The sequence below is a fragment of the Paramormyrops kingsleyae genome, chromosome 16, assembly GCF_048594095.1.
Source record: "Paramormyrops kingsleyae isolate MSU_618 chromosome 16, PKINGS_0.4, whole genome shotgun sequence".
In the NCBI taxonomy this organism is placed as follows: domain Eukaryota; kingdom Metazoa; phylum Chordata; class Actinopteri; order Osteoglossiformes; family Mormyridae; genus Paramormyrops; species Paramormyrops kingsleyae.
In genome coordinates, this window is record NC_132812.1 from 4,664,654 (window position 1) to 4,678,171 (window position 13,518).

The 13,518-nt window shown below is 41.4% G+C and overlaps 1 long non-coding RNA gene across 1 annotated transcript; it reads left to right on the top strand.

Moving 5' to 3' along the window:
* The first annotated feature begins 5,801 nt into the window (after positions 1 to 5,801).
* On the top strand, positions 5,802 to 11,182 carry LOC140578732 (uncharacterized). The gene is made up of 3 exons (XR_011983010.1): positions 5,802 to 6,185; positions 7,713 to 7,786; positions 10,795 to 11,182. It is a non-coding gene; the product is annotated as an uncharacterized lncRNA (long non-coding RNA).
* The last annotated feature ends 2,336 nt before the right edge of the window (positions 11,183 to 13,518 follow it).

The window sequence follows — 13,518 nt, forward strand, 5'->3', positions numbered from 1 at the left end:
CAGAGGAGGAGGGCATGCAAATGCCTATGGGTAAATATGTTTTTTTAACATCACTGGTATGTTGATTTTTTTTAAATGAGCAGTTATATTTTGGACATGTTGTTTCTAAATAAATGGGTATACATACATACAATGTATAAATCTGCCTGACCACAACCTCAACGTTCTTCTGAAAGGCCCGCAGTGTGGTCAAGGCTAAAAACGGCCCAGGGATTTCGGGAAGAGAGGCAAAAAGAATGAAGGACATGTGGAATGATGGGAATTGCGATATTTTATGGGTACTCGATGTGCTCCTCTGTCCTGTTTCCCAAGCCGCCCTGAGACAGCACTGGTTGCTAATAACAGGTCCTGTGGAAATCGAATGCCTGTAATTTCTACAGCGTTCTTATTGGTTATCCATGTTTCTTTCATTTTTTAATATGAGCAGAGTGAAAGAGATCATGATCATAAAGACACAGCCTCTCTGCTCAAGCCCCTATACAAGTATGGGTGTCTATAAGGTCTGTATTGACATGATTGCGCGAGTTTATATATTTATATCTGAATGTCTCTGAATGGTGTGTGTGTGTGTGTGTGTGTGTGTGCGTGGATTATGTCTATATCACATTGTGGGGCCCAAATATCCTCCACAGTGTAACAAAAACCTGTTCTTGATGTTGTGGGGACCATTTTTTTCAGGTCCCCACTGTGACTGCAATCAAAAAACTAAAAATGCCAAAGGTCTCGTATTTAGTTTGCTTACTTATGGTTAAGGTTAGGGCTGGTTAGGGGTTACGGTCGTCATGTTGGAATTAGAGTTTTCCCCATAGAAATGAATGAATGCCCCCACAAAGATATACTGTAATTACAAACCTGTGTGGGTGTGTGTGGGGGGGGCACAGAGCCTGGCTGCTCAACTGGAAAGTACATATATGGTAGAAGTCGACTCTGTGGCTCAGCATCAAAGCTAATCTGACTGATATGATGATATTCCATTCGAGCTGGAAAGGGAGACTCCATGCAGCCGGCTCTCTGCTTAATTTGAAGATGTGTTCAGGGTGCCGTATAATCCGATCAGCGGCTGCCTGATTTGTAAATGTAATTTGTCTAGTTCGATGAGATCTAGGTTGGAAGCACTGAAAGAAGAATCGAATTTCTGTGATCAAATGTATTATTGTAATGTGATTTGGAGGTTTGTGCTACTTTGCCAAAACACTTCATGCAGTACAGGGATAGCAAAGAGGATCTTAGGATCTTGGTAAATTGATAGGTATGATGGATGAAGTTCTGCACAAGGTCATGTGGCTTCAGCAAAGGAGAGGAGGGTGTAGGTTTGGGGCATCTGGCTGAAGCTGGGTTGGAGAAAAGCATACTGGAAAGGATAAGATTAAGACAGCTTGCAGCTCTCCTCAATTCATTAATGTGCCTTGTGATTAATGGCAAGAAGGGTCAGAGTTGCTTTGTTAATGTACACTAATGTTTACACTAAGTGCAGAGTACTCTGACACTATAATCACATTACTAGTCAAGTAAAATTATTTGAGCAAATGGTGTTATTAGTGGCTCACGCTTCACCTCATTAAGATGTTAATCAGCAAAAAGCAGCTGGTCAACATGGTAATGAAGAAGATCTGTGACCTGTGGGTCAACAGGAGACGGCTTTCATGCCCCTGAGTTGACACCAAGCCCAAAATGGCTCAGATTTTCTGCAGATTCTGAAGGCATGATGAAAATGTGAAAAACACACAATGTTTTCAGGTGCTGGGGTTCACCGGTAGGAGACCTTACAATTACCAGCATATTCTGGATTTATCCTAATTCATAAGGGAATAACAGCAGACCGCATGAGCAGTTCAGTCTCTTTGCTTAACAAAAAATAACTGTGTAACTAAGTGTGTAACTCAGAAATCAAAGTAGATGCCTGAGGCATGTCTCTGGCTCCAATATACCTGTGTGAACTTGACACATTAAAAATGTTACGCACCACAATGGAATGAAACGAGGATTAAGCTGCAGAGAGCCCCCCCCCCAGTCTAAGGGTCACATACACCTGAAACCTGGGATGAAGAGTTTCTCCATAAATCATCATCAGCATCCTTATTTCTCACATGATTCTCCTTATTTAATATGAATTCCAGAACCATGACGACTGCTTTGAAATTGAGGGGAAAACAACTACAGTGTTTGACTAGTGCTTGGACAAGTGGCACAACAACAACAATAACACAGCGCTGGGTTTTGGCGATTCCTGGTGTCTCCATGGCAACATGGCAACTGAAGCCCAGCCTTGTACCCAGAACCTCTTCAGTCAAGGAAACCCATGTGGCCGTGATCAGACAGAGTGATCTGGAGGCTTTAATAAGGTCGCTGGACAGAGCAGTCGGTGTGTCACAGGAGTGCCCGGGGGGCAGTGGGGGGGGGGGGGCACGACAGCAAGGCACACCAGACGTGCAGGTTTTTTTCCTGCATTTCCAAACTTTCAGTTCGCATCTTCAAAAAGGCATTTCAACCCTGTTCAGTAATTCAATTTTTGATTTGTGTTGCTGTGTCACCACCCCCCAGCTTACCACACATTATGCTACTAAATATCTTTTTTGTTCTGCCTTTTTTTAAACATAGAAGGTATCTTACTATGGGGAAAACACACACAACTGCTTGTTTTCCTCACATGTGTTCAAATATTTAATTTGTTAACAAGAAAGATTCCAAAGCAGAATCTTTTTGTTAAAGTGGCACTCTTACACAACCATAAACAAGAACTCATGTATACTGTAGATGTTTGCTGCTGCTATGGATTTCACTGACCATAAAGCAGATTGCCCTGGCTGGTGGTGAGAGAAAGGGGGCATTTATCCAAAGTAAACTCACAGTCACACATAGAACAAGAATAGATCTGTGTTTATAAACTTCTCCTTGCCTAAAAGCAACTGTTGGTACATAACCTTGGCTGAAACCACATATAAAACAGAGATGCCCCATGCATCAAATAACACCGCACTGTAAAAACAGTGATTTGTAGTAAATGCTCAGTTTGAAAATTGCCACTTGGGATACAGAGACATCGGCAGTGTGTCTGACCAGATTTCAGTGAGTCATGATGTGTAACTCAGGGCCGGTATGTGGCTCAGCGGGGCCCGGATCAGCAGCCGTGTCTGGACGGCCTTGGGTTCGAATGCCATAGCTGGCAGGGTGATGGTATCACCGCCGGGCCCCTGGACAAGGCCCTTAAGCCCAGCTGACTGGCTGACCCAGTGCTCTGAGCCCGGCTTCCTCCAGCTGCTTGTCACTTTGGACATAAATGGCTGCTAAGTAAACATTAAAAAAGATACCACTTTCCAAGAAGACTAAAGGCTTTATGAATGCTTAATAATCAGGTTATTAATTAAGTTTTAACACCTTGAAAATCATTAATAGACAGTTCCAAACAAGTTGTAACCATTTTTTAAAGTTATTGAGCTTTAAAATGTATTACCTGCATGTATAAGTTGTAAAAGTGGTCACAGAGGTGATACAAAAGAAAACGCAATCAAAAAACACTGAGTATCAGAATTTCCTGGTATTTCAACAGAATATTGAAAAAGTTTCAGAAAACAGGAAGTGCTAATTATTTCCAAGAACTTTTGGTTGACGTTTTTTTTTTCTTTTCATTTTCTGTATTATAGAAAAAGGCTTTTTCACACATAAATGTGTGGACTTGTTTTCACCCAGGAATTTAAACAGGAGGAATCAAATATGTTAAGTAAGCTACATAATCTTCATTGTCATTCAACAGATTTTGCAACTATATAAGTAAATTGTTACAGCAGATTGTATAGTGTTTTTTGGATGTAAACCTGCACTCTGAAACTTCCTGGTTATGTCCCTGAAGAGGCAATATTGAACTACCATTGAATAAAGCCCTTGATTTGAAATACAGTAAAGTATATACCTGTTTAAACTTAAGGAATAAAAAAACTCGACTTTTAATGTGTGACGAAAGTTAAGGTGTGGTCCTATTTTGTTATTTTTACAAATGAAGACTGATGGGCTGTTTATCTGCAAACATTGGGAATACAGCCTAACCGAAGTTCGGTAATGTGTCAGACCGGCACTGGGATAATATGAGATCCACAGCAGAAAAAAAGAATTAGCGTTTGTTTTGGAACAACGACGGGCTCCTAACTCCTGAGAGAACCTGTGCTGCTATTCCAGCACATTAGGATCGATGCATCCTTCTGTTCTGAGCTTATTACACAGTGAGGAATGTGGCGTGAGACGTGGCTTCACGCTGGCCTGTCCCGGTGGGCTAACAACAGACTGCCCAGTCGGCAAGTTTTCCAGAAGCTCTCTTCATCTCCCCGCAGTCTGCTGATGCTGCTGAAAACCTTCCTGGAGGCGAGACACTGTGATGGCCCATTCTTACAGGGCGGTGTCACCTCCGCGGGTGCCGTATGACGTCCAGGGACAGGCGTGTTTGTCCTTTTTGCAGTCTTTTCCTAGAAGAAGAAATTAGTTCATCGGAAGAAAAAAAGGGGCAATACTACAATAATAATACAGTACATAATCATAATAATAATAGTAATATTTATTATTATTATTATACAGCAATAATGAAAGTAACATACATGACTGTACTGCGCCTTAAGCCAACAAATTGCTGAAGCTACACAATATTTCCACAAGCGTCACAAAGTATTGTGTGTTCGTTATTACAAGTCATTGTATTTAACCCAAATGTTTAATACAATGTTTTATGGCAGTTCAAACAATCTTATCCTGGGGACAGCCTGAATTGTAAGTGTGAAAAATTCCTGCTTTAATACATAAATGGAATTTTAATCACAAAAAGGAAATATTTGGAAAAATTGTGGTAGCCTAGAAATGTAAATTGTTTTGGGCTGGCTTTTTACTGCTTTGCTTATTTCCCATGAAGGGGGAAGGTTAGATGGAGGGATGACTGGATGAAGAGACGCCCTGCAAGTGCAAAAGTCTCCTCAGACATGGGTCAGATATGAGACCACAGTGAGGGAAGAGACAAACATCCCCCGCAAGGATGAACTCTGTAAATAAAGACATATCACATCTGACGAGGAAATGACTTTGAGAAGGAAGATGTTGTTATGTACGAGTCATTTACAGCTGGACTGTCCGGTTGTTATTTGTGCTATGAGGCTGCAGTAAGATCCATCTCTGTTTGTTATTATCAGATATGAACATTGGAGCTGCAGATACCAGGGGCCCACCCACCATCACCCCCCACCCCATTGATGTGGAAGCTGATGGGTGCTCTATATACCAGATACTGAAGCTGAGAACCATTATGGTAATGTGGGTGCCTTGTGTACCAGGTACTGAAGCTAAGACCCAATGCAATATACCTACCTACCTGCCTCTGAAGCTGAACTGCAGTGTCATAATGAGTGGCCTGCATGGTGCTGAAGCTGAGAGTAATTAGATCAGCTCTCAAATAGTCAGAAAGCAAAGGTGACTGAATTTTATAAGCAGCCCATTCAACCTGTGACTCCCCCTCTCTTCCTCATTGATATTGTATCATTAAAGTGATTACGTTGCTTATTCTCTTTTTGTTTGGACAGAAATTGACTGAAACCTATTAAGTCATCTTCACTGTTTTCCAGAGTTCATTGCCTACCAATACACTGCCACCCCTATTTAGTGGGTATTGGGGCCAAGACGACGGAAACTTCCAAAGATTTCTTTCTAAACCCCTGTTTTGTCATGCATGACCTGAACTGTCCAGGAACCACACCGCCAGACATCAGCTTCCCTGCAGCACTGAGGACCAGCCAATATTTGACCTGAATTACACTCTTAGTCGTGGTATATGCTGTGTACACATACAGTATATATTAGGCCTACATTAGTTACGACTGTGACTTCTATTTAGTTTGAACTTGAACACGGTCCAAAATGAGCCACGTAAAGTGGACACTGCAGGCATCTCACAGGATGCGAGGTGGGTCACATTTATAAGGGGTCATCTGTCAGGTCCAATCAGCACACAGTAGCACTGGCAGGATCAACAGGGCTGGGGTCTGCCATTGTGCTAACACAGTGCAGGTGGATTTGTAATGGGTCACTGCAGCTTAATATCTCAGATGGATTCAATCACTATGAAATATATCAGCTCTTATGAAGGATCGATTCTGCAGCAAAATGACATTCTAAACAGGCTCTGAAATGCCACGGGAACCTTTCCATCTGATGAGGTAACATTTTGTCCTGAGAAATTTAATACAATGATGTGGAAATTGTTCATTCAGTGTTCTTAACATATTGCCCCGATAATGTTATGTATTGGAGCATGATTAGGGAGCTGTTACTCTACATTGTACATATAAAGTAAAGTAAAGTAGCATGTTAAAGACAAGCTTCCTTTGAATTTTGATCATTTTTATGTATGATCTTATAATTTACCTGAGTATAGTGCGAGTGAAGGACCACTGTTTAAGTTTATGGAATAGTATTGATTTTATTTTATACTAATCTAGGATGAAAATCTATGCTTTGCACATTTGCATATATCATTTGTATCATGAAGGAGATCCTCTCTGTTTCTGAGCTAAGCAGAGTAGTACTAGCAAGACAGGCCTCGTAATTGTGGAACCTGCTAATCTTCCCACTTTGAGTCAGTCCTGCTTTAGCCACCTCAGTTACTCATTTTGTTGCTTAAATTTGCAAAAAGTCTAACAGCAACATCATGTACTTTTCTGGGTTTAGCCAGGGTGGTCATGTGAACTTTCCACAAATGACACTGTCTCTTGCAGAGACACTGATCTGTAAATGACATTCCCGGTTTATGTTACTTTAATCTCACTCTAAATTAGATACCTAGAGATATAAACACAACAGGCACCAGGCCACTAGAAAGAGGCCCCAAGAAAATATCATGTGATATAGTTCAGACTTTTTTTTAGGTCCTAGAGACTCATAAATAGCTGTCAGTGATAAACTGGGGCTGAAACTATGTCAATAAAGTGATCTGTGATAATGCGAAATATTTCATCTTATTCAAAAACACGGCTACACTTACAGCTCACTGCTCTTATGCATATATGCAGCTCACGAAAAACGATGTTTATCGGTACTGACGTTCATTGCAGGAATGATTCTCTATGCACACGCAGTCTGACTCATTGTGTAGAACTAGAATTAAAATTCATTAATTAAGGAACTTAAGGGTGCAACAGCAGGTGACCATCAGAGTCCAGGGCTCTATCTAGTACCTCATGACCTTCAGGTCAAGAATCGTACGCTGCAACCACTACTCTGTGACTGTCAGGTCAAAAGTTCAGCTCTTTAACCTTAACCAATCCCCACACTAACCTGTGACCTTCAGGTCCAGAGCCCAGTACTGTAACCAGAGGTGATTCTAGGGACTCCGGGGGCCTCCAACTCCCCCTCCCCCGGCATGAAAAATGTATTACCTGTATTTTACTGTGAAGTATAAATTAATAATATCAAGAAAGAGAATTTAATAAACGCAAGACCTTTATTTTCGCTTTTGTGAAAAACAGAATACACAAATAAAGCAGATTTTTGTTGCAATGTCCACGTAATGGGCCACCTTTTGGGGCCTCTTCCAGCTGTGCCTCTGACTGAAACTGCTATCCAAGAACCTACAGGAGTTTAGTGCTTTAGCTACTAGCCCACAGCACGCAGACTGAAGATCCGGTTTTCAAACCACTGCTAGGAGGAAGTCCTGCCTGGACACCACAATCTCACTCTGTCCACAGCCTCCAGCTCCAGCATCCGGTGCTTCATCCACAAGTGACTGTCCAGACAGCAGCCCAACAACCCAAATCCCCAGGTACAGAAATGACACTCAGGGAGTGCTTTGTATCTGTCTCAGCCTGTGATGTCCCCACACAAATAGGACGTGCTCTTGATAGTTGGCTAAAATTATACTGTCCTGAGACCATTTTCTGGAACACCCCACTAAATCCATAGCTCTCCACCTGTCACCAAAAATGCTTATTATTAAGCAGAGTACATCCCAGAGCCCCGCACAGACAGACACACTCTGCTGCATCTGGCCTACTTCTGGTACACGTGCAACTAGAATGTGCCTTTTAATTTTTTTACAGGCAAAGCCCATTTTTTTTACTTTACCATTATTAAATAAATCAAATCCAGTTTCGTCATACTAAGATCTGAAACACATGTGATCTAGTCAGGTCACTTGTTTAATTCCTTGCATGTGAAGCCTTCATCTCCTCAAGATTAACTAAGCCAAAAGTGCCATATAAGGCCTGGAAGCCCAGCTGTGTTGTCTATCGCGTTTGGCGATTAAAGGTGAAGGAATGTTTTTCTATATATGAATTTACCACCCATAGTTTCCACACTGGGATGCAGTGGGTGTTAACCATGAGCAGTCAACAAAACTAGCATGAATCAACAGGATTAATCATCCCGTTCTTTGTGTCTATCTTTGAGGAAGGTTTTCAGGATAGAGCTAACCAGGGCCCAGTCACCCAAAGCAATTTCTAAAGGAATTAGCTCGCCAGTCCATAGAAAATTTTTCTGCTTAAATGACTAAGATGCCAAAGAATCCGCTGTGGACAGGTGGGTCAATAATTTGCACTTGCATGATAATTGTTTGAGCCCACAGCCTACAAATTAATTATTGATACCACATAGCTTGCAATGGGTCATAGAATTGAGTGTAAAGAACTCAATACTTGTGTAGAGTACAGGACTAGCTGAACAATAGCAGAGTCTCTGTTATTTGGGTCTGCAAACTGCAATGAACAATGTGCTCTGCTGTTTAAGAATTCCACATATTAATAGTATTACATCTGATTCATATCTAACTGTATACAGAATGCAGCAAACGGTTCCAAAATCGAGTGGAATGCTTACCATGGAGCAACCTGGGTCGGAGTACAGTTTACATCAGGGATTCACACTGTGGCTTGTTCACTTCCTAGGGCTCTGGGCCAGATATGGACTGTGTGCAGGACATAAAACCGTAAAAAAAATACACATAATATACGTGCCCTGTACCTTTGGCTTTAATATTAAGGTCCTCTGTTCAAGCAAAGGGTGTGTTTGTCTGACATAGGAATGTTCTCAGCATATTTCATATTGAATGTACTATCCACATCACTCTTGTCTATAGCAGCTTGCACAATTCACAGTGTGACATTTCAATTTATACAGCTGGAGCCTTAAATTTTATTCAGGGAATTTAAACTGGGTCAGACCTCTGGGAAACACAAACAGCAATGTTATTTATTATTGTTAATATTAAACCTAAATGATCAATGCACTTAAACAATGCAGGTAATTCTGTTGGGTAATCAGTGTTTAAACATTTAAAACTCGAATGTAGTACTGACGTATTGTTTGAGTAGTACAGATATACTTTAACTGTCATGTACACCAGTAAATTCATACTTTTCTGCAGCAATTTGTCCATAAAGGATTTAGTTAATCAGTTGACTTGTATCTTGCCCTGACTGGATGGCATTATATTTTTATTTCATATATATACTGCGCTTGTTTTCTGCAACCACAGCAAAGTTCCAGCAACAAAGAACAATTATTGACAAAACAGTAAATGGCTTCTTTTAGCGTATAGCATGCTGTGCATTTTGTATGGTCTACAGCAGGAACAGTAAAGCACGGTTACGGAGTTTGGATGTGGTATCTCACTGGCATCTTATTTCACCTTCTGGAAGGGAAAGGCACAAAACAAACAAAAAATAATAATAGTTTTAGAAACAGGTTGAAAGTCAGACACTTTCTCTCTCCATCAATAAATATCTTCAGTAAGTATCCTCCAAGAAAGTCTTCAGTTAATATATTAGAATTGCTGTCTCAGAAACCATACGATGAGTTTAATATTTTGAATCAAGTAAACAAAGTAAAATCCCTATTGCAGTCCATGCAAAAGAAGAAGAATAATAATAAGAAAATTCTGTGATGATCATGGGCCTGTGTTCATGGCTATTTACTGTGACTTGAAATCCTAAGAGAGGATTTTACTTATAAAAAAAAGCTGAGAATGTCAATGAAGTAAATATCCATAAAACTCCAATATATCTTGCTTAGGATAAAAACACATGCAAAGTGGTAAGAAAGGCGAGGAACTAAATAGCATTTAAAAGATTTCCATTAGTTTCCTTCTTCCAGATCCACCCCGAATGTGCTGCTTGCCCAGAGGATGTTGCCTAGCAACCACCTGTTTGTGGTGCTGGAGAGCAGCCTGTCCAGTCATCCAGAGCCGCTCTGCACTGGTGATTGGTTCAACATGTGAGATGTTTGGGTCAAACCTCCTGCTGTACTCAGAGATGGAGAAACACTCTCCTCTCCCTCATTACTGCCCTTGCACTGCGTGGCTCACCTTACTGTCCAGATTAATAAAACACTTCATTTAGGTCAGTCAAGAGCTCAAAAAAAAAGAAATTTATCATTTCCAGCTAAAAAAACTACAAGTAATTTACAGCACCTTCTCTAAACTTATTACATGTCACTGTGTTTCTGTATCACGCTGCACAGAATCTGCAGTTGATTTACCTGTTAACTCGGGTCAGTCTGACCTAGGGATGTGCACGTCCCTCCTATTAACTAGTGGAGATATACCATTATGTGTGCTCTGTCGCCTTTTAGTCGCAGTAAATGCAGAGGGATGTGATCATTACCATGACAGTCACTTGCAGGTACTTAATGAGCTGTTGAACATCATGATGTGGGGGTCAGAGGTCAGGATCGGATGCTGGGACTCTGTCGAGGTGCAGCTCCTGTGCCGCAGTCCATCTGCACGGGAGACTCGACTGGGCACTTACCCAGTCTTAATAATGGTTTTTTGTTTAGCTTTAAAGGCATCTTCATTCCAAACCCAAGAAGCCCTGAGAAGGGGGAGAGATGTTGGGGAATCCGAAAAATCTCTGATGGGTTATTTTAACAGCATCTCTCTGAAGTGGGGGTGGAACTCCTGGCTGGAGGCCTGTTTTAATTACCCCAACCACATGGACCCCATGTGCGACAAAACCGCGTCCAGCAGGAATGTCAGCGCAGCATTGCACAATTACCCTCTCAGAGTCAAATCCAGCGGGAAGCCACTCTGCATGAAAATCAAACTGCATTTACATACAATGGATTCTATGGAGACAGGAGAGCTGCAAAACCCCAAAGAGGAGAATGAATAATAATTGGGAAGATTACAGCCATGTAAGACACATGTAAGACACAGGAAGATCAGGAGCAAGACTGTACATCTGACAGGCAATCAGCCTGATTCACTTCAGCAGACATTTAGATAATTAAGAATACATTGATAAACAGTCACAGAAATATTACCCACAGATCATTTAAAGTAAACCAGTAAAACTTTCTTTAAAATAAAAGCTGGAATTATATCTGTTTTTTTTAAAATAAAATGTAATTTTTAGGCAAGGCAGGTGATCGTTTCGATTTTATATCTACTGATCACTAATTTTTGTTCCATCATTGCCAGGATTAGCCAAATGTCAAAGTGTATTGTGAGACAAAAATGTATAGTGACAATTGGCCATTCACACAGAGAAACCTACTAGATTTAGAAAAAACAAAACTAAGACCATAAGACTGTTGTTAGTTTATTAAAGATCCATCTATCTCTCTTCCAGTGGTTTATTCTGTCAGGGTGATGGCAGGACCTGGACACTATCCAGGGCAACAGACAGAATGCCAATGTATCACATTGCACGGGCACACAAGCACTAAGCTGTCTAGAGACACCAGTTAGTCTAACTGCATATCTATGGACTGCATTAGCAAACTGAAAGGGAACCGGAGGAAACTCACACAACACACGGAGAGCATGCAAACCCCACGCGTGCAGAGAGCAGGCATGGTTTAAACCCCAACCCTAGGTATATGAGGACAGAGAACTACCTACTGAACCATTCTGATCATTAACTTGTGCTCCGTGACTTATGCTATGACTTGATTCTGGGTCAAAATCCAAGTGCACGACAGACTCTGAATCTAATTGAATGAGGATTTCCACTGTGATATAAAACATCTTGTTGGCGATGTAGGGATTTTCTCTCATGCTCATTCTTTTTTTCAATCTATGCATACTTGACCTACATAGCACAGAATATATTGGCCATTCTTCTTCTGAGTTTATCTACTCTCCCCAAAAAAATGGCACTTCATCACAATAGACAGCTCAATGCAGACTCTTGCTGCAGAGCCCTTCCCTATAGCATACTGGTCAGATGCTTCGCCTTTTGCTTCAGCTTTTCAGCTAAGGCTTTGCCTGAGGCCCAATCCCTGCAGCGCCCCATAAAACAAGCCCCTCCCACCTTACTCAGCTTCACCCAATCTCACCCCTGTACACCCCAAGGTATGGCCTAGGCCAATCAGACTGGCTGCCTGCAGTGTGTGATAAGAGGTATGACAAGCATCTAAAGAATTCACTCATGACACACAGACAGGGAGCCCCCACCCCCATAAGCAGTCAGTTCTTCATTTTATTTATTTAGCAGGCATTTTTTATCCAAAGTGATGTACATTTTTTTAAGAAAGCAGTATTAGTATCTGGAGCAACTGGGGTTAATTAAAGGTCTTGCTCACTGGCCCAACAGTGAAACCAGTCAGCTGACACTGGGATCCAAACTGGTGTCCCTCTGACCACAGGCATGGCACCCCAATCCACTGAGCCACACAGAGCACTACCCCCATCGAGCCTTTGCAGATACAAAGCAGACAATGTCATTCCTTACATTGTCACCTCAGTGAACAAACTAGGGCCATAATGCAAATATATTAGATGTCCATGGCAGTTGATCACCAGATGATATCTCAGACATGATCCTTAGAAGTAACAGGTAGCGGCAACTGAACGCCAATGGAGTGTGGGATAGAGGTCAGGACTGCGACCTGGGAAATGCACTGCTGACAGAACAGCTCTAGTGATTTGCCATTCAAAGCCTGACAGGCTATCCAAAAATGCGTTTTGATTTATTTTAGTTTGTTTATGGCCATTTCAAAGAATCATTTTTTAATCTACTCATATAATCTACAAAATAAGCTTTTGTACATAAAACTGATATTTTCAAAATCTTCCTTGCTTTTCCATGTTCGGTATTGGTGCCACAGCTAATTTGTGATTACCTGTGTATACAGGGCTTTGCGAAATGCATAAATAAAGTGATTGACCTAGTATGAAGGAAAACTACAAATAACAAATTTGCCAAAAATAAAAGACCACGATCTTCATGCTGTTTTTGCCGGTGAGGGTGGAAGTGGCAGCATGCCAAGTAGGTCAGACCAGGTCTCTGTCTCTAAGGACACAGACTCTAGCTTGTTCTGGGCGTTGCCCAAATTTTCCCAAGCCATCTGGGAAATATAACCTTTCCAGTATGTTCTGGGTTTGCTCCGGAGCCTCTTTCCAGTGGGACATGCCCAGAACCGCTACCTGAGGTGCTAAAACAATCTCAGCTGACTCCACATCTCTGTATTCCTCACCCCGTTACAGAGCGTGAACTAAGCAACCCTACGCAGAAACCTCATTTTGGCCATTTGCACTTGTAACCTTTTTGTTTTGGC